Below are 27,287 nucleotides of genomic sequence, written 5' to 3'. Positions count from 1 at the left end.
GGGAGGTATGGAGCTAAGAATATAGGTAAGGGCACATTTTCCAGGCAGGAGATAATAGAAACCAGCAATTGTGCCAAGAAGACAAGTCAAAATTGAACAACTCTATGTCTGTGTATTTTATCTGAGGATGTAAGGGAAGCTGGGAGAGGGCTGGTAGCATGGTCACTTCTTGGAGCTAAAGGCAGGTAGAGCATAAAACTACACATTACAGTCTGTTGTTCTTTGTTTAGGGTTAAGGTCCCACGAGATGTCCTCCTCCCATGTTACCATGACTGTCTATTGGTGTCATCCCTGCTTAGGTTTTGTTTTGGCGGTTGTTTTAACTTCTCTGATATTTCTAGGAGACAAGCCTCACAGCAAACTTCCTGCTTCTCTGACTCTTATGATCTTTCCTTCCCTTTTCCTCTATGATTCCTGAGCCTTAGGTGCAGGAATTGTTTTGAAGCTGTATACGTTGGGGCTGGGTACCACATAGTTCTTTGTTCTCTGAAATCTGATTGTTTGTCTTTTTCTCTAATGGTCTCCATTTGTTGCAAGGAGACATCTCTTTGTAAAGTATAAATATAGGTGATGCTTATACTTATCTGCCTGTAATATAAATATTTAGAACATAGGAATTATGCTGGCTTAGTAAAATGGCAGTTGTAGGCTCCCCTTCACTGGCTCTGGATAGTTGGCTAGGTTTCCAGTACTAGGCATGATTTTCCTCTTTTCCTTCAGTCCAATTAAAGAGCTGTTGGCTACTACAAAGCTATGCATGCCGCTACTGCACCCTTAGGGGTAGATATTGTGTCATGTGTTGTAGTTCTTAAGTATCATAACTAGAGAGAAATGTTGGTTGCTTTGCTTTGCATTCCTGGAAACTTGCACAATGCCTTTTGGTATCGTGAAAGTTAGTCTACAGGGAGGAAGCTCTCAGGTCAGGGCCAATATTTTAATAATATCTTGGTTCAAAGACTTAACATGATTTACCTTTAAGAGACTTCTAGGAAAATAACACAGCAGAAAGCATGAGGAAACTGTCTCCCCTGTGGACAAAACCTGCACTGGCAGAATCTGCCCAATGTGACTATTTTACAATTCTGTGGCCGCTTGATGGCTGAATCTTCTGAGAGAAAACTTGAAAGCACGTTTCTGATCTTGGAGGTAAATATATGGAGGTGGTCAGCTTCTCCCTCCTCTTTCCAAATCTAAACCTTCAGTCTCACCCTCAGCCCTATAGAAGACCAACTGCTGCAGCACCCTCCCCCACTCCTCTGCCCCTGTCTACAGAGGACCCACAGATCTCCTTCAACCTTCCCTCCCCCAACACATGTCCTTAGCCTAGACCCCATCTCCAGCAGGCATGCCCTGGGAACACACCAGCTAAGCCATCCAGAGAAGCAAGGAGAGCAGCAAAGCAAGCAGATGAGCTTCTCTTCTCTCTCTGCCTTATTCCCCAGAAACTCAGCAGATTCTGGTGGAACACCTTGCTTCAGCACTTCCCCATTTCTAATAATTCCCTCATACATTTGCATTTCTAAGAATCAGCTCCCAATACGTCTTGTGCCCAGAACTTGCAGTGGACATACATAGCAGGATCCCAGAAGCATCCCCTCCCTGGAAACACACAGTCATCACACTCTGTAAGAATCAGAAAGGGCAACAGAAACCAAGGAAGAGAACACCTATGCAACAGAGATAAGACCAGCAGACATCAGCACCCAAAATTATAATCATTGCAAACCCAGATGTGTAGATGACAGCTTAAAAACACGACCAATAACAGCCCCTCTAGAACCCAGCCAACCTACTACTACCTAAGGCCCTGAGAAATGCAGCATAGCAGAAGCACAAGACAAGGACCTTAAAACAGCCTTTATAAATATAACAGAGGTTCTTAAAGAGGAAATGAATAAGTCACTTTAAAATACCTATGAAAACAAACAAACAGTGGAAGGAGATAAATAAATCAATTCAACACTGGAAAGTGTAAGTAGAAGCAATAAATGAAGTTCAAACTGAGAGAAATCCAGAAATAAAAAAAAAATAGGAATTTGAACAACGAAGTCAAAGGCAAGTTTCACCAACAGAATATGAGAGATGGAAGATAAAAATCTCTGGCACTGAAACAAAACAGAAAAAATGGACAGCTCAGTCAAGTAAATGTTAAATAAAAAAAGAATTCAGGAAATCTGAGACAGTATGAAAATACAAAAGCACCAAATCCTTGAATAATAGGAATCCAGAAAGGGGAAGGAACCAAGGTGAAGGCCCAGAAAATATTTTCAACAAAATCATAGAAAAATTTTCCCTAAGTTAAGTAAGAAGGTACCTAAAAAAGAAGCATACAGAACATCCAATACTAAATCAAACAAGTAAGTAAACTTCACTGCAGCACATAACAATAAAAACACTAAATGTACAGAATAACAGCAGCAGAAGAATATGAAAAGCTATGAAGAGAAAAGAACAAGTAACATAAGAAGGATCACACCTGAATTCTCAGTAGAGACTCTAAAAGCGAGGATACTCTGGACAGATGTTCTGCCAACTCTAATAGACCGCAGATGGCAGCCCAGAACACTATAATCAGCAGAACTTTCTTTTTTTTAAATTTTTTAAATTTTATTTATTTATTTTTTTTATTAGGTATTTTCCTCGTTTACATTTTCAATACTATCCCAAAGGTCCCCCATACCCACCCCCACAATCCCCTACCCACCCACTCCCCCTTTTTGGCCCTGGCGTTACCCTGTACTGGGGCATATAAAGTTTGCAAGTCCAATGGGCCTCTCTTTGCAGTGATGGCCGACTAGGCCATCTTTTGATACATATGCGGCTAAAGACAAGAGCTCCCGGGTACTGGTTAGTTCATATTGTTGTTCCACCTATAGGGTTGCAGTTCCCTTTAGCTCCTTGGGTAATTTCTCTAGCTCCTCCATTAGGGGCCCTGTGACCCATCCAATAGCTGACTGTGATCATCCACTTCTGTGTTTGCTAGGCCCCGGCATAGTCTCACAAGAGAGAGCTATATCTGGGTCCTTTCAGCGAAATCTTGCTAGTGTATGCAATGGTGTCAGCATTTGGAAGCTGATTATGGAATGGATCCCTGGATATGGCAATCACTAGATGGTCCATCATTTCATCACAGCTCCAAATTTTGTCTCTGTAACTCCTTCTATGGGTGTTTTGTTCCCATTTCTAAGAAAGGGTAAAGTGTCCACACTTTGGTCTTCGTTCTTCTTGAATTTCATGCATTTGGCAAGTTGTATCTTATATCTTGGGTATCCTAAGTTTCTGGGCTAATAACCACTTATCAGTGAGTACATATTGTGCGAGTTCCTTTGTGATTGGGTTACTTCACTCAGGATGATACCCTCCAGGTCCATCCATTTGCCTAGGAATTTCATAAATTCATTTTTTAATAGCTGAGTAGTATTCCATTGTGTAAATGTACCACATTTTCTGTATCCATTCCTCTGTTGAGGGGCATCTGGGTTCTTTCCAGCTTCTGGCTATTATAAACAAGGCTGCTATGAACATAGTGGAGCATGTGTTCTTCTTACCGGTTGGGACATCTTCTGGATATATGCCCAGGAGAGGTATTGCGGGATCCTCCAGTAGTACTATGTCCAATTTTCTGAGGAACCGCCAGAATGATTTCCAGAGTGGTTGTACAAGCTTGCAATCCCACCAACAATGGAGGAGTGTTCCCCTTTCTCCACATCCTTGCCAGCATCTTCAGCAGAACTTTCAATCACAATAAATGGAGAAAAAATACATTCCAAGATAAAACCAAATATAAACAATATTTATTTACAAATTTATTTACAGTTCTACCAAAGGTGCTAGAAGAAAAACTTGAACCTGAAGAGGTTAACCACACCCAACAAAACAATAAAGAATAAATAATCCTAGGCCATCAAAATAGAAACACACACACACACACCCCACAAGAACAAAATAACAGGAATCAACAAATTGCTGCTCACTGATAACTCTCAACATCAATGGCCACAATTCCTCCAAAAGAAAGACACAGGGAAACAGAATGTATGGTAAAACAGGATCCATCCTTCAGATGCATTCAAGAAACACACCTTAACATCAAAGATAGACATCACCTAAGGATAAATGATAGAAAAAGATAATCCAAGTATATGGAAATGAAAACCAAGCCAGTGTAGCCATTTTAATATCTAGTAGGATAGACTTCAAACTAAAACTAACCAGAAGAGGTAGGAAAGGATGTCACGTGCTCAACAAAGGGAAAATTCATCAAGAGGACATTGCAATTATCAAAATCTATGCACCAAATACAAGGGCATTCGAGTTTATAAGTGAACACTATTAGAGCTTAAATCATGAATTAACTCTCACACACTGAGAGTGGGAGACTTCAGTTCTTAACAATCATCAATATTCAGAAGATACAGACAAAAACTAAACAGGCAAATGCTGGAGCTAACTGAAGTTATAAATCAAATGAACCTAGCAGATATTACACAATGTTTCACCCAATCACAAAACAAAATACAATTTTCTCAGCATCTCATGGCACTTTCTCAAAAAATGACCACATACCTGGCCACAAACCAATCTCAACAGATATAAGAAAATTGAAATAATACCATGTATTCTATCTGACCACTGTGGATTAAAGCTGGCTATAAACAACAATAGAAACCATACAAACTCATGGAAACTGAACAACTCACTACAGAATAAAAACTGGGCCAAGACAGAAATTAAGAAAGGTATTTAAAATTTTCTAGAATTAAATGAAAATATGACACGCCCTAACTTATGAGACACAATGAAGGTGGTTCTAGTACTGAGTGCATACATAATTCACTAAATATATAGCACTAAGCACCTACATTAAAAAAAAATTGGAGAGATCTCATACTAGTGGCTTAATTGCACACCTGAAATCTCTAGAATAAAAAGAAATCACACCAAAAGGAGTAGATGGCAAGAAATAATCAAACTCAGGCAGGGCTGAAATCAGTGAAATAAAAACAAAAATAATACAATGATTCAATGAAACAAAAAGTTAATTCATTGAGAAAATAGGTAGCAATTGTTCAAATTAACTTAAAGGAAGAGAAAGGGGATGCAAATTAACACAATTAGAGATAAAAGTGGGGGCACAACAATAGATATCAAAGAACCTAGAGAATCCTAGTTTAAAAGCCAGTATTCCAACAAATTAGAAATTCCAAAAGAAATGGATACTTTTTTTCCCTTTTTAAAAACTGAATATTTTCTTTATTTACATTGCAAATGTTATCCCCTTTCCTGGTTCCCCCATCCCTTACAGAAATCCCCTGTCCTAGCCCCCCTCCTTCTGCTTCTATGAGGGTGTTCCCCCATCCACCCACCTACTCCCTCCACCCTGCCCTCGATTCCCCTACACTGGGGCATCTATCAAGCCTTCACAGGACCAATGGCCTCTCCTTCCATTGATGACTGACAATACCATCCTCTGCTACATATGCAGCTGGAGCCATGTGTCCCTTTATGTGTACTTCTTGGTTGGTGGTTTAGACCCTGGGAGCTCTGGTTGGTTGATATTGTTATTCTTCCTATGTGTTGCAAACCCCTTCAGTTCTTTGTTTTTTTTTTTTTTCTCTAACTCCTCTATTGGGACCCTGTGCTCAGTCCAATGGTTAGCAGCCAACATCTGCCTCTGTAGGGCTCTGGCAGGGTCTCTCAAGAGACAGCTATATAAGGCTCCTTTCAGCAAGCATTTCTTGGCATCCACAATAATGTCTGCTCTTGGTGACTGTATATGGGATGAATCCCCAGGTGGGACAGTCCCTGGATGGCCTTTCCTTCAGTCTCTACTCTACACTTTGTCTCCATATTTGCTCCCATGAGTATTTTGTCCCCCTTTCTAAGAAGGACCAAAGCAGCCACACTTTGGTATTCCTACTTCTTGTGCTTCATGTGGTCTATGAATTGTATCTTGGGTATTTGGAGCTTTTGGGCTAATATCCACTTATCAGTGAGTGCATTCCATGTGTATTCTTTTGTGATTGGGTTATCTTATTGAGGATGATTTATCACTTACCAAAATTAAATCAAGATCAGATAAGCAGTCTAAACTGACCTATTATCCCTAGTGAAATAGAAGCAGTGATTAAAAACCTACCAACCAAAAAAGCACAGGGCCAGAAGGTTTTAGTGCAGAATTCTATTATATTTCAAAGAATAGTTAATGCCAATACTGCTCAAATTAATCTTCAAAACATTAACACAAAATACATAGTTGAATTCATTTTTATGGAATCCTAAACCACATAAAGACCCAATACAGAGAATTACAGAACAATTCCCCTTATGAACATAAATGCAAGAACTCTTAAAAAAATAACTCTCATCTGCAAACAGAATCTACAGACATGTCAAAAGATCATTCACCATGACAAAGTAGGCATCTGAGATGCAGGAATGGTTTAACACGTTGTAAATTGATAAATTTAATTCACCATATAAAAAACTGAGACAACAACCACATGGTCATCTCATTAGATGCAAAAAAAAAAAAAGCCTTTGATAAAATTCAAAACTTTTTTGTGATAAACTTTTGGAGAGAGAAGGGATACAAGAGACATACCTTAACATAATAAAGGCAGTTTACAGCAAACCCACAGCCATTATCGACATAAACACAGAGAGAATTGGGAATTTTGACTAAAATAAGAAACAAGACAAGATTGTCCACTCTTCCCAAACCTATTCAATATAGTACATGAAGTCTTAGCTGAAGCAATAAGGCAACTACTGCTGAAGATCAAAGAGATATAAATGAAAAGGAAGAATTCAAAGTATCTTTATTTGAAGTAGATATAACTGCATATATAAGTTATCCTAAAAAAATTCCATTAGGAAACCACTATAGCCTATAAACACTTATTTTGTTTGTTTTTTTTATATATTTTTATTAGGTATTTTCCTCATTTATATTTCCAATGATATCCCAAAAGTCCCCCATACCGTCCCCCCCCCCAGTCCCCTACCCACCCACTCCCACTTTTTGGCCCTGGCGTTCCCCTGTACTGGGGCATATAAAGTTTGCATGTTCAATGGACCTCTCTTTCCAGTGATGGCCGACTAGGCCATCTTTTAATACATATGCAGCTAGAGTCAAGAGCTCCAGGGTACTGGTTAGTTCATAATGTTCCACCTATAGGGTTGCGGATCCCTTTAGCTCCTTGGGTACTTTCTCTAGCTCCTCCATTGGGAGCCCTGTGATCCATCCAATAGCTGACTGTGAGCATCCACTTATGTGTTTGCTAGGCCCCGGCATAGTCTCAGAAGAGACAGCTATATCAGGGTCCTTTCAGCAAAATCTTGCTAGTATATGAAATGATGTCAGCATTTGGAGGCTGATTATGGGATGGATCCCTGGATATGGCAGTCTCTAGATGGTCCATCCTTATGTCTCAGCTCCAAATTTTGTCTCTGTAACTCCTTCCATGGGTGTTTTGTTCCCAATTCTAAGAAGGGGCAAAATGTCCACACTTTGGTCTTCCTTCTTGAGTTTCATGTGTTTTGCATATTGTAACTTATATCTGGGGTACTCTAAGTTTCTGGGCTAATATCCACATGTCAGTGAGTACATATCATTTGAGTTCTTTTGTGATTGGGTTACCTCACTCATGATAATGTCCTCCAGGTCCAACAATTTGCCTAGGAACTTCATAAATTCATTCTTTTTAATAGCTGAGTAGTAATCCATTGTGTAAATGTACCACATTTTTTGTATCCATTCCTCTGTTAAGGGACATCTGGGTTCTTTCCAGCTTCTGGCTATTATAAATAAGGCTGCTATGAACATAGTGCAGCATGTGTCTTTCTTACTAGTTGGAACATCTTCTGGATATATGCCCAGGAGAGGTATTGCAGGATCCTCCAGTAGTACTATGTCCAATTTTCTGAGGAACTGCCAGACAGATTTCCAGAGTGGTTGTACAAGCTTGTAATCCTACCAACAATGGAGGAATGTTCCTCTTTCTCCACATCCTCACCAGCATCTGCTGTCACCTGAATTTTTAATCTTACCAATTCTGACTGGTATGAGATGGAATCTCAGGGTTGTTTTGATTTGCATTTCCCTGATGATTAAGGAAGCTGAACATTTTTATAAGTGTTTCTCAGCCATTCGGTATTCCTCAGGTGAGAATTCTTTGTTTAGCTCTGAGCCCCATTTTTAATGGGGTTATTTGATTTTCTGGAGTCCACCTTCTTGAGTTCTTTATATATATATTGGATATTAGTTCCCTATCATATTTTGGATAGGTAAAGATCCTTTCCCAATCTGTTGGTGGCCTTTTTGTCTTATTGACGGTGTCTTTTGCCTTACAGAACCTTTGCAGTTTCATGAGGTCCCGTTTGTCACTTCTCTATCTTGCAGCACAAGGCATTGCTGTTCTATTCAGGAATTTTTCCCCTGTGCCCATATCTTCGAGGCTTTCCCCCCACTTTCTCCTCTATAAGTTTCAGTGTCTCTGGCTTTATGTGGAGCTCCTTGATCCACTTAGATTTGACCTTAGTACAAGGAGATAGGAATGGATCAATTCTCATTCTTCTACATGATAAACACCAGTTGTGCCGGCACCATTTGTTGAAAATGCTGTCTTTTTTCCACTGGATGGTTTTAGCTCTCTTGTCGAAGATCAAGTGACCATAAGTGTCTGGGTTCATTTATGGGTCTTCAATTCTATTCCATTGGTCTACTTCTCTGTTGTTATACCAGTACCATGCAGATTTTTATCACAATTGCTCTGTAGTAAAGGTTTAGGTCAGGCATGGTGATTCCACCTGAGGTTCTTTTATCCTTGAGAATAGTTTTTGCTATCCTAGGTTTTTTATTATTCCAGATGAATTTGCAGATTGCTCTTTCTAATTCGTTGAAGAATTGAGTTGGAATTTTGATGGGGATTCCATTGAATCTGTAGATAGCTTTTGGCAAGATAGCCATTTTTACAATGTTGATCCTGCCAATCCATGAGCATGGGAGATCTTTCCATCTTCTGAGATCTTTAATTTCTTTCTTCAGAGACTTGAAGTTCTTATCATACAGATCTTTCACTTCCTTAGTTAGAGTCATGCCAAAGTATTTTATATTATTTGTGACTATTGAGAAGGGTGTTGTTTCCCTAATTTCTTTCTCAGCCTGTTTAATCTTTGTGTAGAGAAAGACCATTAACTTGTTTGAGTTAATTTTATATCCAGCTACTTCACTGAAGCTGTTTATCAGGTTTAGGAGTTCTCTGCTGTAATTTTTAGGGTCACTTATATATACTATCATATCATCTGCAAAAAGTGATATTTTGACTTCTTCTTTTCCTATTTGTATCCCCTTGATCTCCTTTTGTTGTCGAATTGCTCTGGCTAGGACTTCAAGTACAATGTTGAATAGGCAGGGAGAAAGTGGGCATCCTTGTCTAGTCCCTGATTTTAGTGGGACTGCTTGCAGCTTCTCACCATTTACTTTGATGTTGGCTACTGGTTTGCTGTAGATTGCTTTTATCATGTTTAGATATGGGCCTTGAATTTTTGATCTTTCCAAGACTTTTATCGTGAATAGGATTTGGATTTTGTCAAATGCTTTCTCAGCATCTAACGAGATGATCATGTGGTTTTTGTCTTTGAGTTTGTTTATATAATGGGTTACATTGATGGATTTTCGTATATTAAACCATCCCTGCATCCCTGGAATGAAACCTACTTGGTCAGGATGGATGATTGTTTTGATGTGTTCTTGGATTTGGTTAGCGAGAATTTTATTGAGTATTTTTGCATCGATATTCATAAGGGAAATTGGTCTGAAGTTCTCTATCTTTGTTGGATCTTTCTGTGGTTTAGGTATCAGAGTAATTGTGACTTCATAAAATGAGTTGGGTAGAGTACCTTCTACTTCTATTTTGTGGAATAGTTTGTGCAGAACTGGAATTAGATCTTCTTTGAAGGTCTGATAGAACTCTGCACTAAACCCATCTGGTCCTGGGCTTTTTTTTTTTTTTTTTGGTTGGGAGACTATTAATGACTGCTTTTATTTCTCTAGGGGATATGGGACTGTTTAGATCATTAACTTGATCCTGATTTAACTTTGGTACCTGGTATCTCTCTAGAAATTCGTCCATTTCGTGCAGGTTTTCCACTTTTGTTGAGTATAGTTTTTTGTAGAAGGATCTGATGTTGTTTTGGATATCTTCAGGATCTGTTGTTATGTCTCCCTTTTCATTTCTGATTTTGTTAATTAGGATACTGTCCCTGTGCCCTCTAGTGAGTCTGGCTAAGGGCTTATCTATCTTGTTGATTTTCTCAAAGAACCAGCTCCTCATTTGGTTGATTCTTTGAATAGTTCTTCTTGTTTCCACTTGGTTGATTTTGCCCCTGAGTTTGATTATTTCCTGCCGTCTACTCTTCTTGGGTGAATTTGCTTCCTTTTTTTCTAGAGCTTTTAGGTGTGTTGTCAAGCTGCTAGTGTGTGCTCTCTCTAGTAGTTTCTTTTTGAAGGCACTCAGAGCTATGGGTTTCCCTCTCAGAAATGCTTTCATTGTGTCCCACAGTATGGATATGTTATGGCTTCATTTTCATTAAACTCTAATGAAATTAAACTCTAAGTCTTTAATTTCTTTCTTTATTCCTTCCTTGACCAAGGTACCATTGAGAAGAGTGTTGTTCATTTTCCATGTGAATGTTAGTTTTCCATTATTTATGTTGCTATTGAAGATCAGCCTTAGTCCATAGTGGTCTGATAGGATACATGGGACAATTTAAATATTTTTGTATCTGTTGAGGTCTGTTTTGTGACCAATTATATGGTCAATTTTGGAGAAGGTACCATGAGGTGCTGAGAAGAAGGTATATCTTTTTTTTAGGATAAAATGTTCTGTAGATATCTGTTAAGTCCATTTGTTTCATAACTTCTGTTAGTTTCACTGTGTTCCTGTTTAGTTTCTGTTTCCACAATCTGTCCATTGATGAAAGTGGTGTGTTGAGGTCTCCCACTATTATTGTGTGAGGTGCAATGTGTGCTTTGAGCTTTACTAAAGTTTCTTTAATGAATGTGGCTGCCCTTGCATTTGGAGCGTAGATATTCAGAATTGAGAGTTCCTCTTGGTAGATTTTACCTTTGATGAGTATGAAGTTTCCTTCCTTGTCTTTTTTGATAACTTTGGGTTGGAAGTCGATTTTATTTGATATTAGAATGGCTACTCCAGCTTGTTTCTTCAGACCATTTGCTTGGAAAATTGTTTTCCAGCCTTTCACTCTGAGGTAGTGTCTGTCTTTTTCCCTGAGATGGGTTTCCTGTAAGCAGCAGAATGTTGGGTCCTGTTTGTGTAGCCAGTCTGTTAGTCTATGTCTTTTTATTGGGGAATTGAGATTATTGATATTAAGAGATACTAAGGAAAAGTAATTGTTGCTTACTATTATTTTTGTTGTTAGAGTTGGCATTCTGTTCTTGTGGCTGTCTTCTTTTTGGTTTGTTGAGGAATTATTTTCTTGCTTTTTCTAGGGCGTGGTTTCTGTCCTTGTATTGGTTTTTTTTCTGTTATTATCCTTTGAAGGGCTGGATTCATGGAAAGATAATGTGTGAATTTGATTTTGTCGTGGAATACTTTGGTTTCTCCATCTATGGTAATTGAGAGTTTGGCTGGGTATAGTAGCCTGGGCAGGCATTTGTGTTCTCTTAGTGTCAGTATACCAACTATACATCTGATAAAGGGCAATATTGAACATATATAAAGGCTCAAGAATTGGAATATCAAGAAAACAAAAGCCAATTTTAAAAACGGGGTACAAATCTAAACATAGAATTCTTAGTAGAGGAATCTCAAATGTCTGAGAAACCCTCAAAGAAATATTCAAAATCCTTAGTCATCAGAGAAATAAATGCAAATCAAAACTACTTTGATATCTCATCTTAAACAAGTCATAATGATTAAAATCAATAAAACAAGCGACAGCTCATGCTAGCAAAGATATGGAGTAAGGAGAACACTCATTCATGGCTGGTGAGAGTGAGAGCTCAGTATGGTAATCAGTGAGTCAGTTTCTCAGGAAGATGAGCATCCATCTCTCTCAAGATCTAGCTGTACTTTTCTTGGGCATATGCCCAAAGGACACTGCATCCACTACAGAGACCCTTGCTCAACCATGTTCATTATTGCTCTATTAATGATATCTAGAAATTGAAACAACCTAGATGTCCATCAACAATGGAATGAATAAAAAAATATGGTACACTTATACAAGGAAATATTACTCAGACATTTCAGAAATGAAATGACATTCACAAGTGAATGGATAGAACTAGAAAAAAAACTCATCCTGAGTGAGGTAACCTAGACCCAGAAAGACAAATATGGAATGTACCCACTTAACTGTGGGTATTAGCTGTTATATCAGAGATAAGCAAGCTACAATCCATAAAATTTCAGAGAGTTGGTCTAGAATAAGGGACTAGGAGTACAGCTCTCCCTAGGAAGTAGAAATAAAATGATAGTTTTGGATGGATGGAGGCACTAGAACAGGATGACCAAATGTGGGTAGAGAAAAGCAGGACAGGGAGGGAATACAAGTAGGGGTAGTTAAAATTAAGGAGAATTTGAGGGATCATACGGACAGCTAATATAGTAGAAACTTCTTAAATTATTTACATAATATGAAGCCAATCTAAATGAAATCATCAAAGAATGGGAAAGACAGATTTCCAACTGGGCATCTCTTAGTACCAAATAAAGCTTCCAATACTGGGAATGGATTATATCTAATTGAGTTATTGAACAAAGGCATTCATGGGCTCTCATCCAGGGCTGTCAGAAAGGCTATAGGTTACTGTCCATAAACTGACAGCGGGGCCCTATTGCTTAAAATCATACCTATACAACTCACTGAACACTGAAAAGTCAACCTAGTTCCTGCTTAGAGCTTTCATCCCTACTAGCTATTGCTCTTGGTCCCAGAAGCTATTCTATACCCTACCAAAGGAGAAACATAAACACCAACCCAGCTACAAAACCATCAATCTAAGATGGTACTCTGACTGCAAAGATATGCTACAGCAATAGTGGCACTGATCTTATGGAAGTGACCAACCAATATGTGATTTGATTTAAGCCCACTCCAGGAGATGGAACCCATACCTGATGACCAAGAAGCTGAGGCTTGATAACCCAGGGACCTAAGGGGGAAAACTAAATACTGCTAAAGGAATATAGCAATAAAATGACTCTTAATGACATTCCACTAGACTCATAGATTGGTGCTTTGCTCAGCCATCATCAGAGAAGCTTCCTCTTGTAGTAGTTGGGAACAAATACAGAGATGCACATCCAGGCAATGTATAGAGAGCAGGAGACCAGGGACCATGTAGCTCTAAAAAGAATGTCTCCATCAACTTCCTTCCTTCAGGGCTCAGGGAACCCTGTAGAAGAGGAAGCAGCAGACGACTGTGAGAGCCAGAGGGACTAGTGGACACCAAGTGAACAAGGGCTTCTATACACAACAGGACTGATACACACATGAATTCTCATAGAGTGAGATAGTGTCATGGGGCCTGCACGGGTCTAAACTAAGGGGGACCTAGAGCTGAAGGGAGAAGTAGACACATGCCCCCATCCCTAACCCAGAAGTAATCTCCAAACGGTAACCACTTGAAAATAAAAAATTAGTTTTTATATCTTGGGTATCCTAAGTTTCTGGGCTAAGATCCACTTATTAGTGAGTACATATTGTCTGAGTTCCTTTGTGATTGGGTTACCTCACTCAGGATGATGCCCTCCAGGTCCATCCATTTGCCTAGGAATTTCATAAATTCATTCTTTTTAATAGCTGATTAGTACTCCATTGTGTAAATGTACCACATTTTCTGTATCCATTCCTCTGTTGAGGGGCATCTGGGTTCTTTCTAGCTTCTGGCTATTATAAATAAGGCTGCTATGAACATAGTGGAGCATGTGTTCTTCTTACCGGTTGGAACATCTTCTGGATATATGCCCAGGAGAGGTATTGCGGGATCCTCCGGTAGTACTATGTCCAATTTTCTGAGGATCTGCCAGACTGATTTCCAGAGTGGTTGTACAAGCTTGCAATCCCACCAACAATGGAGGAGTGTTTCTCTTTCTCCACATCCTCGCCAGCATCTGCTGTCACCTGAATTTTTGATCTTAGCCATTCTGACTGGAGTGAAGTGGAATCTCAGGGTTGTTTTGATTTGCATTTCCCTGATGATTAAGGATGTTGAACATTTTTTTAGGTGCTTCTCTGCCATTCGGTATTCCTCAGGTGAGAAGTCTTTGTTCAGCTCTGAGCCCCATTTTTAACGGGGTTATTTGATTTTCTGGAGTCCACCTTTTTGAGTTCTTTATATATATTGGATATTAGTCCCCTATCTGATTTGGGATAGGTAAAGATCCTTTCCCAATCTGTTGGTGGCCTTTTTGTCTTATTGACAGTGTCTTTTGCTTTGCAGAAGCTTTGCAATTTTATGAGGTCCCATTTATCGATTCTTGATCTTACAGCACAAGCCATTGCTGTTCTATTCAGGAATTTTCCCCCTGTACCCATATCTTTGAGGCTTTTCCTTACTTTCTCCTCTATAAGTTTCAGTGTCTCTGGTTTTATGTGGAGTTCCTTAATCTACTTAGATTGGACCTTAGTACAAGGAGATAGAAATGGATCAATTCACATTCTTCTACATGATAACCGTCAGTTGTGCCAGCACCATTTGTTGAAAATGCTGTCTTTTTTCCACTGGATGGTTTTAGCTCCCTTGTCAAAGATACAATTTGCTAAACACATGAAATTCAAGAAGAACGAAGACCAAAGTGTGGACACTTTGCCCCTTCTTAGAAATGGGAATAAAACACCCATGGAAGGAGTTACAGAGACAAAATTTGGAGCTGTGATGAAATGATGGACCATCTAGTGATTGCCATATCCAGGGATTCATTCCATAATCAGCTTCCAAACGCTGACACCATTGCATACACTAGCAAGATTTTGTCGAAAGGACCCAGATATAGCTGTCTCTTGTGAGACTATGCCGGGACCTAGCAAACACAGAAGTGGATGCTCACAGTCAGCTATTGGATGGGTCACAGGGCCCCCAATGGAGGAGCTAGAGAAAGTATCCAAGGAGCTAAAGGAAACTGCAACCCTATAGGTGGAACAACATTATGAACTAACCAGTACCCCGGAGCTCTTGTCTCTAGCTGCATATGTATCAAAAGATGGCCTAGTCGGCCATCACTGCAAAGAGAGGCCCATTGGACTTGCAAACTTTATATGCCCCAGTACAGGGGAACGCCAGGGCCAAAAATGGGGAGTGGGTGGGTAGGGGATTGTGGGGGTGGGTATGGGGGACTTTTGGGATAGCATTGGAAATGTAAACGAGGAAAATACCTAATTAAAAAAAAAGGAGACAGAAAAAAAATTAGTTTTTTCCAAGAGAGTATCACTAAGGAATCAAACTACTCTTAAGTGTAGGCTCCATGCCAGGAAGTAGATGGCCAACAGAAAATGAACTCAAAGGCATCTTTGTAGGTGTCTTGTCTCATAATGTTGTGTCTAAAATCTTTAAAATCTTTATTATTTATTTATTTATTTATTTATTTATTTATTATTTTACCCTACAGTTTTATGTGTATAATATGGCTTCTGATACTGTATTTTTTATGGTATTCCTGAGTATGCAAATGTCTTGTATCTTTCCTTGAGCTATTTTCTTTCTGTTTATTTTGTCCTATTCCGATTTTGTTCTGTTTTATTTTATTATTGTCCCTTAGACTTGTGTTTGTTTTCTAATGAGAGACAGAAAGGGCATGAATCTGGAGGGGAAGAGGAGGGGTGATTAGAATCTGGAAGAAGTACAGGGAGGGAAACTGTAAGTAGACTATATCATGAAATAAATCAATTTTCAATAGGAGAAAAAGTATATTAAAAATAAAACAACTGAATACATAAAGAAATCTGGAGTGTGACCATATATGCCGAGGGAAATATTAGAACAACTGCTTAAAAGCCAGCAATCACTTAAATTTGTATTTCAGATGAGTCCTTAGCATTAATAATAATAAAGAGCAATAATCAGATGTAGAAAATTCATAGGAATGGAAAGGATTTGATTTTCTCACTCTTAGAACATTACACCTAAATAACCATTGTTTAAACAAAAATCACAAGGCGCATGAAGAAGCAGAAAATCATAGATCACTTTAAACCATAAACCTCTAATTTACAGAAATCATTCCTGAAAAAAAAATTTATCCTAGACAAAGCCTTAAAGACAAGTACCTTAAAGAATGTTCAAATAAATAAACTAAGATGTGGAAATGGTGAAGAAAGTGAAACATGGGTGACATGGGAACGCTGTCAAGGAAACGGAAGCCCACAGAGACAAGAGAAAGAACAACTGAAGATGAGAACTCCAAAAAACTGGGTAGTGAGTGCTCGAGGTGGATTCAGCAGCAACTGGACTGGACTAAAGACAGGATCAGAGAGCTTAAACATGGGAAATAATCAAATGTGATGAACAGAAAGAAAATACTGAAGAAAAGTGAAATCATTCCTAAGTGACTGTGGGGTACCCTTAAAGGAGTGCAGCTTACACACTTTTGGTAATTTCAGAAGAAGGAGGAGAAGGAAGAAGAGGAGGAGGAATGTTTAAAAGAAATGATGGTTGAAACATATTCACAAACTTTACTACAAATAAAAACATCAAAGAAACACAAAGATCTCCAGGTCAGACAAACCAAGAGACTTATATTATACCAAGAGTCTCTATAACCAAAGATAAGGAGAGGAACTGAAAAGAGAGTAGCAGTTGAAAATACGTAATAATAAAAAATATTTTAAAAAAAAGAAAACTTTAAACTCTAGAAGACACAAAGACAGATTATCCAAAGTGCTTAGGGAAAAAAAGGCAGTTATCAACTGATAACTCCTACATCTGCCAAGGCTTCCCTTCAAGACTGAGGTAGAGCCAGGTAGTGGTGGCATAAGCCTTTTAATCGCAGTACTCTGGAAGCAGAGGCAGACTGATCTGTGTGAGTTCAAGGTCAGTGAGAGCTATACAGAGAAACCTTGTCTCCAGCAACAACAAACAAACAAACAAAACAAAACGAAAAACCTGCAATGGAAACAAAAACATTCTCAGATAAATTAAAACTGGAAAAGACCAGCACTGCAAGAAAGTCCACAAACATCTGTGAGCTCAAAAGAAAGGACATCAAATAGCAATGTGAAATACTTTGGAAAATGAACAGTTCAGGAGAGATGAGTATGCTGGCAATCATAAGAATCTGTATTATTGTAACACTAACCTGTAATGTTTTCACTCATTTACTTATATTTTTCTATACTATCTCACCATACTGTTCAGACTAAACTCAAAATTATGATGGTTGGCTCAGCTCTCTGAGCATTGGGGTTATATGTTTTTACTCGGGTTTCTAACTCTGTATTGTTTTCTGAACAGCTTAATATTTTAAAATTATAATTAAAGTTATATAAATAGTCTATCCACATAACTGAACAGACAATTATTTTAAAAATAATTGGTACTGTAAAACAAATGCAATTATAATTTTGGTTTGAAACTCCACATTTTATTAATACATATTTGGTAATGAATACCTTTAAAGGAGTTACCAGTTCATGTCTGGAACTTGTATAAGAGTAAGATATAATTTTGTAATATCAAATAAAGGATCACAGAATTGTAAAAACAACAACAATAAAAATATCATAAAACTAGTATTTTTATGTTATTCAAATTATATTTGTACAAATTCAAATCATAATGTCAACTACAATCTCCACAGTAACCACAAGGAAAAAAAGCTCTGGGATTCCACAAAATGATATTAAAAAGGAATTTAAACACTTCACCATATAAATACAAAACTGACCATAAAGTAATAACAAGGAGTTAGGAAATAAAAGATGAAAAGTTATAAAACATATAGGAAAAATGTTTCCAGCCAGTGAAAACCTAGCAAAGAAGTGAACATCATACCAGTGGCCCAGTGGCTCCAGCTGGTGCCCGAAGAGCAAAGGCAGAGCCCCATGATGGTTGCCCACACTGGACAATGAGGAATCAGGAAATGATCGTGCAGTATTTGTCCTTGTCTGACTTACCTGACAGAATGGTTTCTAGTCTATCCACATTGTCTCAGGTGACAGAATTTTATTCATTTTTGGTAATTGTTTTTAGTAATATCACATAGAGCCCCACAAATGTGTTCAACGGTGTCAATCAAAACTAAAATCAATAAAAAATAGGAAACATTAAATAGGAAAAAGCAGCAAAGTGACAAGAATAAGCCCTCCGTCATTAGTGACAACTTTAAATAAATGTACCAAATTTGTGGGGCAATGGGCTATGCACAGACAGCCTGGTTTCCAGTCTAGGCTAAATCTTGAACCCCGGGAGAACCTGATGGGTGGTAATTCCCACCTACATGGGACAGCAGGTGTTCGAACATGTCTCCTGGAACCTGGTTCCCTCAGCCCCCACAGGAGAAGTGTGGCTAGTAGTCATGTAGACAATGTTCCAAGCTTTTGACCTTCAAGCTAAACTCCTCCCAGTTACCTAGCAACAGTAAGATAACAGCCCATCTTAAGAGGGGCTGCTTGACCCCACCTCTCTCCTCTCCTCTCCTCTCCTCTCCTCTCCTCTCCTCTCCTCTCCTCTCCTCTCCTCTCCTCTCCTCTCCTCTCCTCTCCTCATCCTCATCCTCTCTTCTCACTCTCTTACTCTCTCTAACCTCTTACTCTAGCCTTTTTTCTCTCTCTCCTTTTCCCCTTTTCTCTCCTCTTGGCCATGGGCAGTCTCTCTTTCTCTTTTACCTTTTCTCTTTCTCTCTGCCTTTCTACAATAAAGCTCTAAAACCATAGACTGTCTCTGTTCATCAAGGCCCACTGTGCTTGGATGATGGGATAGGCTTTCCTCTAATGAGCCATTTTTAATCTCCCGTTAGAAGTCCTTCCTGAACTCCAGCCACGAGCTGAGCTAAGGACTTTTGCCTGCATGGGAACCTCTCTCCCGCAGCCTTCTCTCCCATAACCCTGGGCTGAGGGTGTCACCCCGGGGCCCCTGGTATCGGGAGCTGCTCCTTGTCTAGCCCCCCTCAAGTGGGGTCAGTGTCTTAGACGCCCACCTAGGACAGAGTGGAAAGCGTCCGGCAGCCCTCCCTTGTCTGCCTGCCCAGAGCATAGGAGGAACTCTGGCTGGACAGGGGCTGTCTCCCTTCCCCCTCTTCCCCTGTCCCCCTTCAGTTCCCAACACCAAACTCTTCAATCAAAAGACATGACTAGGGAAATGAATTAAACCAAACAACAAAACATGCAATCTAGCGGCTGGAGAGATAGCTCTGATTGAGCACTGGCTGCTCTTCTAGAAGATCTGTGTTCAATTCCCAGCACCGACACGGCAGCTCACAACTGTCTGTATCTCCAGTTCTAGGATCCAACACCCTCACCCAGACATACGTGCGGGCAAACCACCAAAGCACATAAAATAAAAATAAACAAATCGTTTCAAATCAAATAAAACAAAAAAACCTCAAAACATGAAATCTAACTTTTGCTGTTCATAGAGATTTACTTTAGATACAAAGACACAAATAGATTAAAAATAAAAGGAGAGAAAAAAGAGATTCTATGAAATAGTAAGGTTAAAAGAACATATTAAAATAAGCCAATGAAAATCACCTCAATTGAAGCAGGCATAGAAATTGAAAAAGATCATCCTTGCAGGATACAAAAGAGAAAAGCAGCAAACTGTATAAAAGACAACTTTGGTATAATAAAATCCTAATATGAAAAATATACATAACAGAGTCATATCGATGGGAGTACTATACACTCTTCTGAGAACCTCTAAGGGTACCCATCCCACCACTTCTCATTGGTGTGGCATGCATGGATCCAACACAAACAATTAGGCAAGAAAAAGGAAAGACTTCCAAATGGAAAAAGTGAAAGTCGTCTCTGTTCCCTCATGCTCACTAACATGTAAAACATCCTGGACACTCACACCTGCGAAGCCCTATTCCAGGTGACAAGTAAATTCAGCATAGTAGCAATCAGCACCCTCAAAACAAAATCTGTTACATTTATATACATTAGCAATGAAAATCCTAAAAGAGTCTATATGAGAACAATTCATTCTTAAATATGAAAAAGTTAAAGAGCTAGATATGGTACTTTACACTTGAGATCCTAGTTATTAGGAAGCTGAGACAGGAGGATCGTCATGGACTAGAGGCCAGCCTGGGCTGCACTGAGTGTTAGGACAGCCTGAACTAAAACATAAGAAGGAGAGGGATCAAGAGGAGGAAGAAGAAGATGAGGAAGAGGGGGATGAGGAGGAGAGGGAAGGGGAGAAGAGAGAGGATGAGGAGAAAGCGGAGGAAGCAGTAATTTAGGAATTAACTTATCCAAATAGCAAAAAGCCTGTATAATGAAAGCAACAAAATGTTTCTGGAAGAGATGAAAGGACGCCTAAGTAAATGGAAGCAATTCTCGTGTTAATAAGTTGGAAAATATAACATTATCATGTCAATACTACCCAAATTAATTCCTATAAAAATTCTAATGTTTATTTTTTTTGTATGAATAGAAAACTCCATCTAAAATTTTTATATGAAATCTCAAGGGGACCAGTATAGTCAAATAGTCTGGGGGTGGGGGGGACAAGCTAGAGAGAGAACTCACCTTATCTGGATTTTAGTATTCATTACAAAGATAAGAGTAATCACATCTATGCAGTAGGCCATCGAGACAGACATATGGAACAATGAAATGGGATAGAAGGCACAGAAACAAACGTTCACATGCATGGCCATGTGATTATGACTAGAGTATCTAGAGCATTCCATAGGAAAAGGGAAATCTTTCCAATAAATGGTTCTTGGAAAATTCTATATCTGCATGCTAAGAAATAAAAATTAGATCTCACCTACCAACATATACAAAAACTAATTCAAGGTTGAAAACTGTTCACCAAAGGTTAAATGTAGGGAGGAAGAGATGGAATGAGAAACAGGGATGTGTTGATGAAAACACAATTTCTATTAGACTAGAGTAAGTTTTAATGATGTATTCTATTGTTTGGTAATGGCAGTTAAAATAATATGCCCTATGTTGCAAAATTACTACAAAAATAAAATTTTCACATTTCTATCACACAAGAAAATTCACTGATGAAACAATGTTAATTAACTTGACTGTTTCTACAATGTATACATAAATAAAATCATCACATTGTGCCTGCACACACAATTTTTATTTGAATATTAAGGTTTAATAAAATGGCAAAAATACTAAGTCAAACTACGTTAAAGACCTGAATATAAGACATGATACTGGATTTTTAGTGTGTGTGTGTGTGTGTGTGTGTGTGTGTGTGTGTGTGCATGTGTGCATGTGTGCACACGACTATCTTGAACTCTGAGAACTAGGCGAGCAACTCTGCCACTGAGCTTCCTAGTGTTGTAATGTGCAATTACAAGATGGTCAAAAGTTTAAAACGGAAGGCGTTGGTTTTGTTTGTTTGTTTGGTTGGTTTTTTTTTCTTTTAGAAATACATATTCACCTTCTTTAGCTCTGTGAAGAGATGGTGGCAATGGAGTTGATGCTGTCTAGGAATACCGTGCTTATTTCAATTCTATTTATACAATTGATGTTGAGTACCAGTTGCCTTCTCCCATCTTCCATTGGATTCCCATCACCATTAGATTTATCTGCCTTGTCCCCACAAACACCTGAGCTCCTGAAGTCCTTTTTAACATAGCCACATGCATTTTGGTTTTGTTTCTTTCAAAATTTATTTGCAATTTTCAGTTTCCTCTGGTCTTCACATTAGGTACCAAAACTCTACTTATCTCAACCCTGCTGAGAGTGTTCAGTGCCTCTAAGAAGCAACTTAATTTTAGAAGATCTTAACTATTTGTTTTCAAAAAACATTTTTTATTTTCAAGAACTTCTAATTCACCTTTCTTTCTCTAATTTCTTCCCGTAGAGGCCCTGGGTTCTGAAGCGCATTTCCTTCTCCATCTAGTTTGCCTTAAGTTAGAAAATCACCAAACACAATAGCACCTCTACCCAATTCCTTAAACGCTGGAAAGTACTGTGCTTCCATTTACGAGCAGTGAAAGTCTTACACATTATAGTAAGTCAGCTCCAGGGCATAAGAACTCATTCCTTAGTGGATCACAAAATTGTCATGTTCTTCTCTTCAAATGAACCCCAAGAAACCAACCTGGCACTTGTGGAAGGCCCAGCACGCAGACTAGCTGTGCAGCTCAGCATATTCTCTTCCTAACCCACACAGTAAATATGCAATCTAGTCTCACGACACTGTGAACTAATGGAGTTCAGCGACTAGAAGATCTTTGGAGGGCAATCAGGTGCTATTAAAAATATGCTAATGATAGCTTGTGATTGAGCAGCAGGACCCCAGGATTTGGGGTTGGCATGGCAACTGCCAGCAGATAGTTCATGCAGAACAGGAGGGAGAGAATTAGAGCCGAGCTGCTTAAGTGTAAGTGTTAATGAAAAATGCAGAATGTAGTTGAGGATCCCAGGGAAGGGTTATCACGACCATGCCAAAAAACAGCCTTAGCTAACTCACAAAACATACAACCTGAAGAGAAAGCAGAATGTCTCCCACCGGGATTGCTCCAGCAGTAAGAGAGACAGCCAATGGGAGTTTAGTATTTAGTCTTTTACCAAGGACCTATGACTCTGTTGTAACCTCGATGTTTCATAAATGGGTGACAGAATTATCATATCTGTATGTTACATGTGTCTTCTAGCCAAGGCTGAAGGCAAAGTTCTGACAGCCAACAGCTTTTACCAATGGAAGGTATTGCAGATCACAGGTTTGCGTATAGAAGACAGTGCAGATTGCCGGCAGGTTTGCTTTTTTTTTTTTTTTTTTTTAGCTTAACTGGATGTCAAAGGTTTAGAGAGAATCTCTTGTACTGTATGGAAGCATCACCTGTCAATAAACTGCCTATAGCCAATGAGCTGAGGCAGGATTAGATGGTGGGACATCCAGCAGACAGAGATAGGATTCTGAGAAATATAATCAGGTGCGAAAGATTCACCCGAGCGCTGATGGACACAGATGCATAAACTTGACGAGGGGTCACTGTCCATGTGGCATGACTTAGACTAGTTTAAACGGGAAAACTGAGGTATGAACTAGCGGGAATGAGCCACAGCTATTGACCTAGGCATATGAAGTCTCAGAGTCCTTGTTTAAGGGAAAAGGCCAGGTGGGAAAGCCAGCAGTTACAAATGGTGTACTGAATGTGTTGCTACAATCCAGGCTTGGAGCCTGAGAAACCACTTGGAAGGACAGTTTAGCACTCTGCTCTGTGAGCTGAACAGCTGAAATCCTTCTGGCCATGGGACCCCGCAAACTGTGGGAGTAGGAAACCTCAGAGAGGCCTAATGCAGTTCCTTTAGAGCCCTACAGTAAGGCTGGGGACCCACTGATGGATCGTCGAAGGCCTGTGAACAGCTGGCTCAGCGAGCAAGTGCTGGAGACCAGCACAACAGTCTCTGGGACAAGTTCACTAATGACAGGCAGGATCCACCGTTTCCTGGGCCAGACACTGCAATAGCAGCTGGCAGATACCACGGAGAAGCCTTCAGATGGCTCACAGTATTGTGGAACCATCTCTGCTTGTATGGTAGGTCATAGTTGGAGGCTTGGCCCATTAAGGCTTAGCCTGAACAGCTCGGCAGAGAATGGTGGCAAACATCAGTAGCCAGGCCCGGATTGAGAAACATCTCAGAATATGTACAATATGCTACTATTGCATATGCCAGCAAGATTTCACTGAAAGGACCCTGATATAGCTGTCTTGTGTGAGGCTATGCCAGTGCCTGGCAAATACAGAAGTGAACGCTCACAATCATTTCTTGGATGGAACACAAGGCCCCCAGTGGAGGAACTAGAGAAAGTACCCAAGGAGCTGAAAGGGTCTGCAACCCTATAGGTGGAACAACAACATGAACTAACCAGTACCCCCAGAACTCGTGTCTCTAGCTGCATATGTAGCAGAAGATGGCCTAGTTGGCCATCATTGGGAAGAGAGGCCCCTTGGTCTTGCAAACTTTATATGCTCCAGTGCAGGGGAATGCCAGGGCCAAGAAGTGGGAGTGGGTGGGTAGGGGAGCAGAGTGGGAGGAGGGTACAGGGAACTTTCAGGATAGCATTTGAAATGTAAATAAAGAAAATATCTAATAAAAAAAAGAAAAAATAAGAAACTGTACAAAAAATCATAGGCAGAAATATTTATTTTGAAAATAACAAAGTTAACTCATTAAGGAGAGAGTTAGAGATTAAAAAGAAAATATTTTCTATGTTAAAACATTGGAAAAAATGATAAAAGAAGGCACTTGGACCCTGTATAATTTTGTTTCACTTATCAGCATACAGATAATTACTTTTCAATAACAATTACAATTTTATATATCCTTTTAAAAGAGATCAGAATAAAACAGACTTAGAGAAAGAGAAGACTGAAAGAATGTTAGATCTGAGGCCAACGAACAGAGGTTAGAGAATTCTTTAAATCAGAATAAAGAACCTTTCGAAGAATCAAATGGGGGAATCTACAATAACAGCAAAAAATGGTAGTTCCATATGAGAAAATCCACAAGGGCTTAAGGAAATAGAATTGTAATCCAGAGAGATGCAATATATTGAAATTAGGATACAAATTATATTTAATTCTACCTTAGAGAGATGTCATACAATAGTTTATATGTTTCACTTTGTAGAGTTTGGAGAATTAAGATATGTGCATACATGTTGATACACCATACTGTTGATAAATATTCAAAATTCCAATGGGATTCTGCCTTAAATATGGTTCCAAGATTGCATATTTATTAGAGACTGTGGCTATCTTTAAAATGCCTTCACAGGTTGAACTCATGATGCTTCAATACATGTATCCATTAGAATACAACATGTGACACATATATCTTACAATCCCCATAATTGCTAGGTCACGCAATTATGGAGAGATATAACAGGAACTTTAAAGGAAATGATCATAGAACAGAAAGGGGATATTAGATCTCCCAGAGATAGATTAAGTAATGCTTTATTGACTTTAAAATTTTAAAATGTCAATGAGATAGATAACGCAGCTGCTGATAGACAATGGATTTAAAAAAAAAAACTTGCTGAACTAAATCAGCCCGCTTATATTAAGGATATTATAACTTCACAAAGGAAGGAAGGAACTATGTTATTCTGGGGGAGAGGTTTTATGTTTGTTTCAACAGAAAAAAGCTGTGGATTCCTTCCAAATTGATAAATCAGATCTGACAGTGGGAGACCCAGAGAAGATCTAGGCTGCATTCATTAAGGAAAAAACCAGGAAGAACAAAACAGGTAAAATATATGATGATCCCTCTCCATGGGAAGAGCTCTGAAGCTAGCTGAGACATGAAAATGTCTCCAGCCAGAACTTCAGGTATGCATAGCCAACAAATCTTGTTGGCTACAGAATCCCTAAGACTTTTCATGCCATCCTTTCAGATGGCATAGACAGAGTTTTATATTATATATATACACTCACATATTAGTAACTTATTAAGAAAGACAGATGCCTTACTTTCTCAAACAGAGCAGAGAATCATCTTTAATTGAACTGTGCACACTGCAGATTCCATGCATGTATTAATGCAGAAATGTATATTGTCTGTGAAAGTTTATATATTGACAGACACCAACGAAGTCAATGCAGCCTTGACAAGATTCACCTTTGGGGATGCTGACATGTTGAGACATATTTACTCCAGCATCCTGCTTGTTCCTACCTTAGGCTGCCTTGGTGTTTTCCTTTAAATCTGTATCTGGGACAATTTCAAAATGTCTAGCCACCTAGATCACCCAGCATCACAGACTATTCTATGTAGGACTTTAGTTAAGCCCTGAAATTCTCGGCATGCAGACTGGACAGAATGCTACAGCTAGATTTCTTAAGATTGACCAATATTCCAAATTCTGATCTGGACCCCAAAAAGAGACTGACTCCCCAAATCAGCAGGAAACAATTCTAAGAGAGCAACGTCCCCAGTCCCAAGAGGTAAGATGAATGATATTTGGTCATTCAATGGATGAAGGATGTTTATCATTGAAGGGGGATGGTAACAAATTGTTTTGGTCTTGGACAGGGAGGAAACAAAATGAGGGAGGTTAGATTCAGGGATTTTTGTTTCTCTTTCTCTATGCCAGTTGAAGCATCTATCCCTCTTTCTCTCCTCTCTAGTGTTGGGGGTGTGTGGGGGGAGGCAGAGGGAAAGAGATGGAAAGTAAAATGAGGAAATACAGGAATAATAGGGAAAAAAGGGTAAATGATTGAGTTCACTTTTAAACCAAAGAGCATCAACAAGTCAAATATTTTTACATTTGGTGTGGACTTTGTATATTTTACAGATTAGTATATACATACATTATAGTATATACATAACATTATATTGCTACAATAGATTATGTATATATATACATAATGTATATACATTAGTATATACATAACATTATATTGCTACAATAGATTATGTATATATGTTTCAACTCTTGTTTAAGGTATTTTATCTATGTAATGTAAAGTTCTAGTCCTTGAAAGCTGCTATGGCAAACTGTTTAGGCAAGTTAATAGTCAGACAAGCAAACTCATAGTCATATTAGATACTAGATTAGTTAATTACAGAAATATGTTTCCACGGTTGAACAGATAGTAATTAGCTAGAAACAACTAACATTTGCCTATTCAGATATACAATGGATAGAAATATAGATAGATAGGTAGATACATACATACATACATAATACATACATTTCTGTTTTGTTTTGTTTTGTTTTGTTTTGTTTTGTTTGTTTTTTGAGACAGGGTTTCTCTGTATAGCCTGTCCTGGAACTCACTTTGTAGACCAGGCTGGCCTCGAACTCAGAAATCTGCCTGCCTCTGCCTCCCAAGTGCTGGGATTAAAGGCGTTCACCACCACTGCCTGGCTTTTTTGTTTGTTTGTTTTGTTTTGTTTTTGTTTTTAAACATACATCATATATTTCTAAACCTCAGAGATCTACAGAAAATGATATTTAAAGATGCTTTATTGTTGAAAGGCATCTTTTGGAAAAAATTGAGACAGGTCTGCTCCTGTCAGCACTCCCATTCTACTTCAAAGAAGATGATGAGTATCCGAGAACCTCCATATGGCGTTTGTTTCATATGTGGAAAGCTGACACTGGG

General features: G+C 38.9%; 1 long non-coding RNA gene across 1 annotated transcript in view; it reads right to left on the bottom strand.

The window, feature by feature from the left end:
- The window catches only part of Gm46640, a 44,287-nt gene that overhangs the window by 13,844 nt on the left and 3,156 nt on the right, over positions 1–27,287 (bottom strand). The window lies entirely within an intron of this gene.

This window comes from Mus musculus, chromosome 18, assembly GCF_000001635.26.
Source record: "Mus musculus strain C57BL/6J chromosome 18, GRCm38.p6 C57BL/6J".
Lineage (NCBI taxonomy): Eukaryota > Metazoa > Chordata > Mammalia > Rodentia > Muridae > Mus > Mus musculus.
The sequence above is the reverse complement of the archived record's forward strand: the minus strand, read 5'-3'. Positions and strand labels throughout refer to the sequence as shown.